The following is an 11,271-nucleotide window of genomic DNA, read 5'->3' on the forward strand; positions in this document are numbered from 1 at the left end:
AGATTCACAGCGGCAGCAGCGATGGATATAAAAGCAAGAGGAGCTTAATCATTCTGACATGTCGGGATCTTCAGGGAGACAACCCTGAGCAGATTCTAACAGGGAGATATATACCTCGCAAACAATTGGGGCAGAATTTGCACAATTTGGTGGAGCAAAACAACTTTCAGATGGGACTCAGTGTACTGTTCAAGACTTTCCCAAGGCAGTTGGAAGTCACGGGTAGCTTTGTGTGAAAGTTTGTCTTGTAGCTGTTCCAAGAACTAAACCAGTTTCTTCTTCCTGGAAGGGAGGGGTCCTTGTGCTGGAAGGTTTGTGGTGGGAATTTTCCCACTCTGGTTCTTTACAGTCTGTCCTGCCCTCAAGATATGCTAGGGCAATGATAGCACAGAATTTGTGGGAGCAGCCAAACCACATCTGATTTGACTTAAAGCCCATTCCACAAGCCAGAACCTGTACCTGACACCACTTGGGTAAGCAAGAACCAGAAACTAGATAGGCCAGAGACCTAGGGTAAAGCCAATCACTACTGGACTTAAAAGTAGATGTATTAATAAAATGACTCCCAGTGATATTCAGGTCTGCTCATAGATCAGTGCTTATCCAGTCATCAGAGAAGCTTCCTTCTGCAGCAGATGGAGACAGACGCAGAGACACATCTAGACATTACTTAGGGAGTCCTGGGAACATGAATCTCTAAACGGGATGTCCCCATCAAATCCCTTCCCTCATAGCCCGGGAACCCCACAGAAGAGGAGGTGAAAAGAGAACAAGAACCAGAGGGAATGGAGGACACCAGGAGAACAAGTCCTCTGAATCAACTAGGCAAAGCTCATTCGAGCTCACAGGGCCTGAAGCAGCAAGCCGGGGAACAGCATGGTCCCGGGTGCACCAGGTCCTCTGCATAGCATTAGAGCTTTTGTCTTAGTCTTTGTATGGGTCTCTGATTCTTGAGCATGCTCTTGGGATTCTCTTCCTTCTGTTAGGTGACTTTGTTTGTCTTCAAAATGATAACTTTTGCTTTATCTGACTCTATTTTATCTTTTCATGTTTGGTTTTATCTCTTAGAAGCCTCTTGTTTTCTTTTTTTTTTTGGGGGGGGGGGGTGGGAAAGTTTTATTTCACCTCTCAGATTCTAGTGAATCATCAGGGGAAGTGTGGGCAAGAGACCGGAGGCAGTAACCTGATACAGACCGTGGAGGAAGATCTGCTTACTAGCTTGTTCCTCATAGCTTGCTCTGCCTATATTCTTTTTTTTTTTTTTAATTAACTTGAGTATTTCTTTTATACATTTCGAGTGTTATTCCCTTTCCCGGTTTCCGGGCAAACATCCCCCTCCCCCCTCCCCTTCCTATGGGTGTTCCCCTCCCAACCCTCCCCCCATTGCCGCCCTCCCCCCATAGACTAGTTCACTGGGGGTTCAGTCTTAGCAGGACCCAGGGCTTCCCCTTCCACTGGTGCTCTTACTAGGATATTCATTGCTACCTATGGGGTCAGAGTCCAGGGTCAGTCCATGTATAGTCTTTAGGTAGTGGCTTAGTCCCTGGAAGCTCTGGTTGCTTGGCATTGTTGTACTTTTGGGGTCTCGAGCCCCTTCAAGCTCTTCCAGTTCTTTCTCTGATTCCTTCAATAGGGGACCTATTCTCAGTTCAGTGGTTTGCTGCTGGCATTCGCCTCTATATTTGCTGTATTCTGGCTGTGTCTCTCAGGAGCGATCTACATCCGGCTCCTGTCGGTCTGCACTTCTTTGCTTCATCCATCTTGTCTAATTGGGTGGCTGTATATGTATGGGCCACATGTGGGGCAGGCTCTGAATGGGTGTTCCTTCTGTGTCTGTTTTAATCTTTGCCTCTCCCTTCCCTGCCAAGGGTATTCTTTTTCCTCATTTAAAGAAGGAGTGAAGCATTCACATTTTGATCATCCGTCTTGAGTTTCGTTTGTTCTAGGGATCTAGGGTAATTCAAGCATTTGGGCTAATAGTCACTTATCAATGAGTGCATACCATGTATGTCTTTCTGTGAGTGGGTTAGCTCACTCAGGATGATATTTTCCAGTTCCAACCATTTGCCTACGAATTTCATAAACTCGTTGTTTTTGATAGCTGAGTAATATTCCATTGTGTAGATGTACCACATTTTCTGTATCCATTCCTCTGTTGAAGGGCATCTGGGTTCTTTCCAGCTTCTGGCTATTATAAATAAGGCTGCGATGAACATAGTGGAGCACGTGTCTCTTTTATATGTTGAGGCATCTTTTGGGTATATGCCCAAGAGAGGTATAGCTGGATCCTCAGGCAGTTCAATGTCCAATTTTCTGAGGAACCTCCAGACTGATTTCCAGAATGGTTTTACCAGTCTGCAATCCCACCAACAATGGAGGAGTGTTCCTCTTTCTCCACATCCTCGCCAGCATCTGCTGTCACCTGAGTTTTTGATCTTAGCCATTCTCACTGGTGTGAGGTGAAATCTCAGGGTTGTTTTGATTTGCATTTCCCTTATGACTAAAGATGTTGAACATTTCTTTAGGTGTTTCTCAGCCATTCGGCATTCCTCAGCTGTGAATTCTTTGTTTAGCTCTGAACCCCATTTTTTAATAGGGTTATTTGTTTCCCTGCGGTCTAACTTCTTGAGTTCTTTGTATATTTTGGATATAAGGCCTCTATCTGTTGTAGGATTGGTAAAGATCTTTTCCCAATCTGTTGGTTGCCGTTTTGTCCTAACCACAGTGTCCTTTGCCTTACAGAAGCTTTGCAGTTTTATGAGATCCCATTTGTCGATTCTTGATCTTAGAGCATAAGCCATTGGTGTTTTGTTCAGGAAATTTTTTCCAGTGCCCATGTGTTCCAGATGCTTCCCTAGTTTTTCTTCTATTAGTTTGAGTGTGTCTGGTTTGATGTGGAGGTCCTTGATCCACTTGGACTTAAGCTTTGTACAGGGTGCTAAGCATAGATCGATCTGCATTCTTCTACATGTTGCCCTCCAGTTGAACCAGCACCATTTGATGAAAATGCTATCTTTTTTCCATTGGATGGTTTTGGCTCCTTTGTCAAAAATCAAGTGACCATAGGTGTGTGGGTTCATTTCTGGGTCTTCAATTCTATTCCATTGGTCTATCTGTCTGTCTCTGTACCAATACCATGCAGTTTTTATCACTATTGCTCTGTAATACTGCTTGAGTTCAGGGATAGTGATTCCCCCTGAAGTCCTTTTATTGTTGAGGATAGCTTTAGCTATCCTGGGTTTTTTGTTATTCCAGATGAATTTGCAAATTGTTCTGTCTAACTCTTTGAAGAATTGGATTGGTATTTTGATGGGGATTGCATTGAATCTGTAGATTGCTTTTGGTAAAATGGCCATTTTTACTATATTAATCCTGCCAATCCATGAGCATGGGAGATCTTTCCATCTTCTGAAGTCTTCTTCAATTTCTTTCCTCAGTGTCTTGAAGTTCTTATTGTACAGATCTTTTACTTGCTTGGTTAAAGTCACACCGAGGTACTTTATATTATTTGGGACTATTATGAAGGGTGTCGTTTCCCTAATTTCTTTCTCGGCTTGTTTCTCTTTTGTATAGAGGAAGGCAACTGATTTATTTGAGTTAATTTTATACCCAGCCACTTTGCTGAAGTTGTTTATCAGCTTTAGTAGTTCTCTGGTGGAACTTTTGGGATCACTTAAATATACTATCATGTCATCTGCAAATAGTGATATTTTGACCTCTTCTTTCCCGATCTGTATCCCTTTGATCTCCTTTTGTTGTCTGATTGCTCTGGCTAGAACTTCAAGAACTATATTGAATAAGTAGGGAGAGAGTGGGCAGCCTTGTCTAGTCCCTGATTTTAGTGGGATTGCTTCAAGTTTCTCTCCATTTAGTTTAATGTTAGCAACTGGTTTGCTGTATATGGCTTTTACTATGTTTAGGTATGGGCCTTGAATTCCTATTCTTTCCAGGACTTTTATCATGAAGGGGTGTTGAATTTTGTCAAATGCTTTCTCAGCATCTAATGAAATGATCATGTGGTTCTGTTCTTTCAGTTTGTTTATATAATGGATCACGTTGATGGTTTTCCGTATATTAAACCATCCCTGCATGCCTGGGATGAAGCCTACTTGATCATGGTGGATGATTGTTTTGATGTGCTCTTGAATTCGGTTTGCCAGAATTTTATTGAGTATTTTTGCGTCGATATTCATAAGGGAAATTGGTCTGAAGTTCTCTTTCTTTGTTGTGTCTTTGTGTGGTTTAGGTATAAGAGTAATTGTGGCTTCGTAGAAGGAATTCGGTAGGGCTCCATCTGTTTCAATTTTGTGGAATAGTTTGGATAATATTGGTATGAGGTCTTCTATGAAGGTTTGATAGAATTCTGCACTAAACCCGTCTGGACCTGGGCTCTTTTTGGTTGGGAGACCTTTAATGACTGCTTCTATTTCCTTAGGAGTTATGGGGTTGTTTAACTGGTTTATCTGTTCCTGATTTAACTTCGATACCTGGTATCTGTCTAGGAAATTGTCCATTTCCTGAAGATTTTCAAATTTTGTTGAATATAGGTTTTTATAGTAAGATCTGATGATTTTTTGAATTTCCTCCGAATCTGTAGTTATGTCTCCCTTTTCATTTCTGATTTTGTTAATTTGGACACACTCTCTGTGTCCTCTCGTTAGTCTGGCTAAGGGTTTCTCTATCTTGCTGATTGTCTCAAAGAACCAACTTTTGGTTCTGTTGATTCTTTCTATGGTCCTTTTTGTTTCTACTTGGTTGATTTCAGCTCTGAGTTTGATTATTTCCTGCCTACTACTCCTCCTGGGTGTATTTGCTTCTTTTTGTTCTAGAGCTTTTAGGTGTGCTGTCGAGCTGCTGACATATGCTCTTTCCTGTTTCTTTCTGCAGGCACTCAGCGCTATGAGTTTTCCTCTTAGCACAGCTTTCATTGTGTCCCATAAGTTTGAGTATGTTGTATCTTCATTTTCATTAAATTCTAAAAAGTTTTTAATTTCTTTCTTTATTTCTTCCTTGACCAGGTTATCATTGAGTAGAGCATTGTTCAATTTCCACGTATATGTGGGCATTCTTCCCTTATTGTTATTGAAGACCAGTTTTAGGCCGTGGTGGTCCGATAGCACGCATGGGATTATTTCTATCTTTCTGTACCTGTTGAGGCCCGTTTTTTGACCAATTATATGGTCAATTTTGGAGAAAGTACCATGAGGAGCTGAGAAGAAGGTATATCCTTTTGCTTTAGGATAGAATGTTCTATAAATATCCGTTAAGTCCATTTGGCTCATGATTTCTCTTAGTCTTTCGACATCACTGTTTAATTTCTGTTTCCATGATCTGTCCATTGATGAGAGTGGGGTGTTGAAATCTCCCACTATTATTGTGTGAGGTGCAATGTGTGTTTTGAGCTTTAGTAAGGTTTCTTTTACGTATGTAGGTGCCCTTGTATTTGGGGCATAGATATTTAGGATTGAGAGTTCATCTTGGTTGATTTTTCCTTTGATGAATATGAAGTGTCCTTCCTTATCTTTTTTGATGACTTTTAGTTGGAAATTGATTTTATTTGATATTAGAATTGCTACTCCAGCTTGCTTCTTCTGACCATTTGCTTGGAAAGTTGTTTTCCAGCCTTTCACTCTGAGGTAGTGTCTGTCTTTGTCTCTGAGGTGTGTTTCCTGTAGGCAGCAGAATGCAGGGTCCTCGTTGCGTATCCAGTTTGTTAATCTATGTCTTTTTATTGGGGAGTTGAGGCCATTGATATTGAGAGATATTAAGGAATAGTGATTATTGTTTCCCTTTATATTCATATTTGGATGTGAGGTTATGTTTGTGTGCTTTCATTCTCTTTGTTTTGTTGCCAAGACGATTAGTTTCTTGCTTCTTCTAGGGTATAGCTTGCCTCCTTATGTTGGGCTTTACCATTTATTATCCTTTGTAGTGCTGGATTTGTAGAAAGATATTGTGTAAATTTGGTTTTGTCATGGAATATCTTGGTTTCTCCATCAATGTTAATTGAGAGTTTTGCTGGATACAGTAACCTGGGCTGGCATTTGTGTTCTCTTAGGGTCTGTATGACATCAGTCCAGGATCTTCTGGCCTTCATAGTTTCTGGAGAGAAGTCTGGTGTGATTCTGATAGGTCTCCCTTTATATGTTACTTGACCTTTTTCCCTTACTGCTTTTAATATTCTTTCTTTATTTTGTGCGTTTGGTGTTTTGACAATTATGTGACGGGAGGTGTTTCTTTTCTGGTCCAATCTATTTGGAGTTCTGTAGGCTTCTTGTATGTCTATGGGTATCTCTTTTTTTAGGTTAGGGAAGTTTTCTTCTATGATTTTGTTGAAGATATTTACTGGTCCTTTGAGCTGGGAGTCTTCACTCTCTTCTATACCTATTATCCTTAGGTTTGATCTTCTCATTGAGTCCTGGATTTCCTGTATGTTTTGGACCAGTAGCTTTTTCCGCTTTACATTATCTTTGACAGTTGAGTCAATGATTTCTATGGAATCTTCTGCTCCTGAGATTCTCTCTTCCATCTCTTGTATTCTGTTGGTGAAGCTTGTATCTACAGCTCCTTGTCTCTTCTTTTGGTTTTCTATATCCAGGGTTGTTTCCATGTCTTCTTTCTTGATTGCTTCTATTTCCATTTTTAATTCCTTCAACTGTTTGATTGTGTTTTCCTGGAATTCTTTCAGGGATTTTTGCGATTCCTCTCTGTAGGCTTTTACTTGTTTATTAATGTTTTCCTGTGCTTCCCTAAGTGTGTTCATGTCTTTCTTGAAGTCCTCCAGCATCATGATCAAATATGATTTTGAAACTAGATCTTGCTTTTCTGGTGTGTTTGGATATTCCATGTTTGTTTTGGTGGGAGAATTGGGCTCCGATGATGGCATGTAGTCTTGGTTTCTGTTGCTTGGGTTCCTGCGCTTGCCTCTCGCCATCAGATTATCTCTAGTGTTACTTTGTTCTGCTATTTCTGACAGTGGCTAGACTGTCCTATAAGCCTGTGTGTCAGGAGTGCTGTAGACCTGTTTTCCTCTCTTTCAGTCAGTTATGGGGACAGAGTGTTCTGCTTTCGGGCGTGTAGTTTTTCCTCTCTACAGGTCTTCAGCTGTTCCTGTGGGCCTGTGTCTTGAGTTCACCAGGCAGCTTTCTTGCAGCAGAAAATTTGGTCTTACCTGTGGTCCCGAGGCTCAGGTTTGCTCGTGGGGTGCTGCCCAGGGGCTTTCTGCAGCGGCAGCAACCAGGAAGACCTGTGCCGCCCCTTCCGGGAGCTTCAGTGCACCAGGGTTCCAGATGGTCTTTGGCTTTTTCCTCTGGCGTCCGAGATGTGTGTGCAGGGAGCAGTCTCTTCTGGTTTCCCAGGCTTGTCTGCCTCTCTGAAGGTTTAGCTCTCCCTCCCACGGGATTTGGGTGCAGAGAACTGTTTATCCGGTCTATTTCCTTCAGGTTCCGGCGGTGTCTCTGGCAGGGGTCCTGCCACTCCCCCACGGGAGCCCAGAGGCCTTATACAGTTTCCTCTTGGGCCAGGGATGTGGGCAGGGGTGAGCAGTGTTGGTGGTCTCTTCCGCTCTGCAGCCTCAGGAGTGCCCACCTGACCAGGCAGTTGGGTCTCTCTCTCACCGGGTCTGGGAGCAGAGAGCTGCTGCGGGCCGGGATCCGCAGCCTCTTGTTTTCTAATGAGAGGCAGGGAGTGGATCCGGAGGGGAGAGAAGGCAGGGAGCAAATGGGAGGAGTAGAGGGATGGGAAATTGTAATCAGGATACATTGTATGAAAAAATATGTTCAATAAAATAAAAACTGAGGAGGGGGGAGATGTTAGCACACAGTCCATGAAGGGAGTCATGAGAATTCTGAGAGCTTCTGAGAAAACTTCAGGAAAACAAGAGAAGAGTCTTGTAGTCTCAGTTTCCTCAAAACATGGACTTGTTCTGGGAGTGTTTTCCTGATACTCCCAGGTATAGCGGATAGGAGTGAGTTGACTTTGGATTACTCATTACAGCTGGTTATTGTGACTCACTAGCTGCCTCTGTGGACAAACATGGGTTTGCCACCTGCGGCTCGTCCTTGTCATTGTACACTTTACTTGCGTGATTCTTCTTAACCCTCGGAGTATAAGTTGTCTGACACTCTGAATAAAGTTGTTTACTGCATTAAAAAAAATAGATGTTTTTAAATAAGAACCCTGACACTTCGCCACCATCTTGGTTAAGATGACCATCAATGAAAGACGCTGGTGCCATGTTAAGTCATGTGATATCTTAAGCGAGGAAATTCAAACAAAGAAACGGGGAAGCCAACTGGGCTGGCAGGCTGTAGGTCCCCTGCTGTGTGATAAGTAATGGCAGCTCAGAGAGTTAGAGATTAAAAGTGGCTTTTTAAAGAAAGTTGTTTAGAAAGTCTTTCAGGATACTCATATTCTTTTTAACGTGGGCTCCACGGGAATTTTGAGGTGAAATCCTAGTTTGACAAGTACTTCTTAATTACAGGTATTATTGAAAGGTGATTGAGTTTGTTTTTAGAAAGAAGAGAGTAAAGAGATTACCTGAATCAGGTGCGGATTTTCATCCATGGTTCAGAACTTAGGGAAAAATTAGTCACTAACTCCAAGTAGAGAGTTATGATGAAATGTCTGTAACACCAGGGAGAGTGAATGCAGGCATATATTGTAGAAGCTATTGAGGTTAAAGAAAAATCTGTGGCTCTGGGTAGAGAGCTTAACAAATGGATACATTTTGGGCTAAACTCCTGAGTTTTAAGTTGCTTATTGGTTTTAGAATTGATAGAAGGTGTTTAAGTTTGTTTTAAGGAGAGTAAAGAGATTACCTGAATCACTTGGTGATTTTCATCTATGGTTCAGAACTTAAGGAAAAATTGGTCACTAACTCCAAGTAGAGAGTTGTGATAAATGTCTGTAACACCAGGGAGAGTGAATGCAGACATATATTATAGAAGTTATTAAGGTTAAATAAAAATCTGTGACTCTTAACAGATTGAGATATTTTGGGCTAAAGTCCTGGTTTGATAGGTTGCTTATTGATATTGGAACTGATAGAAAGTATTTGGTTTGTTTTATGAATTACCCCGCTAAAGGCCATATGGCTCATTGATGCTGGCTAGTGAGGGTTTGTGGTTACTTTGATATTTACCACAACAGGAAGCTCGAAGTCTCTTAACGTGGGCTCCACAGAAATTTTGGGTTAATTTCCTGATATCACAAAGTAAAAAAGCCTATCAGGCTCATTGTTTAGCTTACTTCATAATGGGTATGACTTTGAGTTTTATGGTTATATTATTACTCTGGGAGAGAATGCAAGATACAAGCTTTTCTGGTTACAGACTAAGGAACACAGTATTTTGGGATAAAGATTTTGTCTTTGTGTTTTTAAAAAGTGTGATTAGGCTCTGGAAACCTCACAGTCATACTGATCAGATTTGATTGAGTCATACTGATCAGATTAGACCGCCTGAAAATTAGATTCAGGAGAATCAAACAAAAAGATATCTTGATTCTAAACTTTTGTCTTGAGAGTTGTATTTTGCAGAGTGTGCCTACTTAGAATCCTGGTCTCAAGGACTTTCAGCTGGGTCCAGTCAGGACACATCCTGCTACAGCATTTGTTTCATTCTTCCTACCCCCTACCTCTAAGGATATCTCAGTGGGCAATTGTATCTTATCAATTGGGTCAAAGATTATTGTGTTGTGTATTCTTTTAAGTGACGGTTTGAGTGTAGGAAAGTGTGCGGCTGGGATGTGTTTCCCGAATTCAAACAAAGAAACAGGGGAAGCAGGGTGAAAGACAACTATGTTTTTTTTTTATTTATTTTTTAGATCCAATTGATAAGATATAAAGATATAATTGCCCACTTAAAAATACAAAGCCTGGTACCATCCATCCCTTAGGAACATTAATAACAACCTGTAAATACACAGAGCAGAATCTTAACATCACCTGCCATGGCTTCTCACCCTCAAATTTCTCTCCCACCCTTCCTTCTCCTCCAATGACAGGCCTCCTTCTATCCTGTACCTGCCCCTCACCTGTACTTTACAAATTCAATGGGGAGGTGGCTCTGGAGAAGTCACCTGAGTTCTGAGTATAAGACTAGGCAGCTGGCCTCTGGGCAGTGGAATTAGCATCAAAATACAGATAACTTCAGGGCAAACCACAACACTCCAGGATATTCTGGATTAAGATGGATGTTAATTCTTATCCCAAGAATAAAAACAAGACTAATGAAAAATAGAATATAAAGACAACATGTTTGATAAATAATATATTAAGGCTTCACCTACATGCATTTATATACAATAATTAAAAAAAAAAACCTTGTAGTTGGGGAAATATAAGCACTTATCTTTGTAGTGTCCTTTAATATGATGCCTGAGTGAGATGTAAATAAGACCTTTAATAATTTTTATTCCTCAATCGAGGCAACAATTATAAAGCTTTGTTTGCTATGCTCAGTAACTTTGCTTTTTTTAAGACTAAATAACAGGTCTTCTGGGTATCAGCTTTGTCTCAAAAGAATGTCATAGACTGAACCAAAATGATTGTCCTTGAATATCCTCAAAATCTCCTATCTGCAAACATCACTGCTTTTATATCTGCAAAGATTCTTCCATTAATATTACCATTTCTAGTTCTATGACCAGATACACACCTGAGCTAAGAGAATAATACATCAGCTCAAGATCCAGATAACCAGACCTGAGGAATCCATTTTAACAGGCCCAGGCAGAAAATACTGCCAGAAGCAGAATTAAGTAAGAAAGGAGATGAAAGAAACTATGTCATGGACTAAATCAGCCTAGGTCACCTCCTGGCCTCTGGCCAGGTTTTGACACTGTCCTGACAGTCACTATCGGAGACCAGCATTCCTAGATGGGTCCTCTGATTGAAAATATAACTTAGGTGCCTTATGGTGGCACATACCTTTAATCCCAGCACTTGGGAGGCAGAGGCAGAGGCAGGCGGATCTTCATAAATTCAAGGCCAGCCTTTGTATATCTTACATAAAACTTTGAAATGACCATCGGAGGTTTGATGTCATGAGATGGAATCCTTTGGGGTTAGGCTAAGATGTCATTATTCTAGATACAGGATAACAAAAGTTCAAGGTAATGGGTGAATGACCTGGGATGAGAAAGGATGACATGTGAGGGGCAAGATGAGAAGCTAAAGAGTTAGAGCCACAGCCATAAGCACCAGAAACGGAGCTCTTTCTCCTCTGAGCAAGACAATGGCCCAAGAGTCTGGTAAAAAACCTATAGACC

Source organism: Rattus norvegicus, chromosome 2 (genome assembly GCF_036323735.1).
Source record: "Rattus norvegicus strain BN/NHsdMcwi chromosome 2, GRCr8, whole genome shotgun sequence".
In the NCBI taxonomy this organism is placed as follows: domain Eukaryota; kingdom Metazoa; phylum Chordata; class Mammalia; order Rodentia; family Muridae; genus Rattus; species Rattus norvegicus.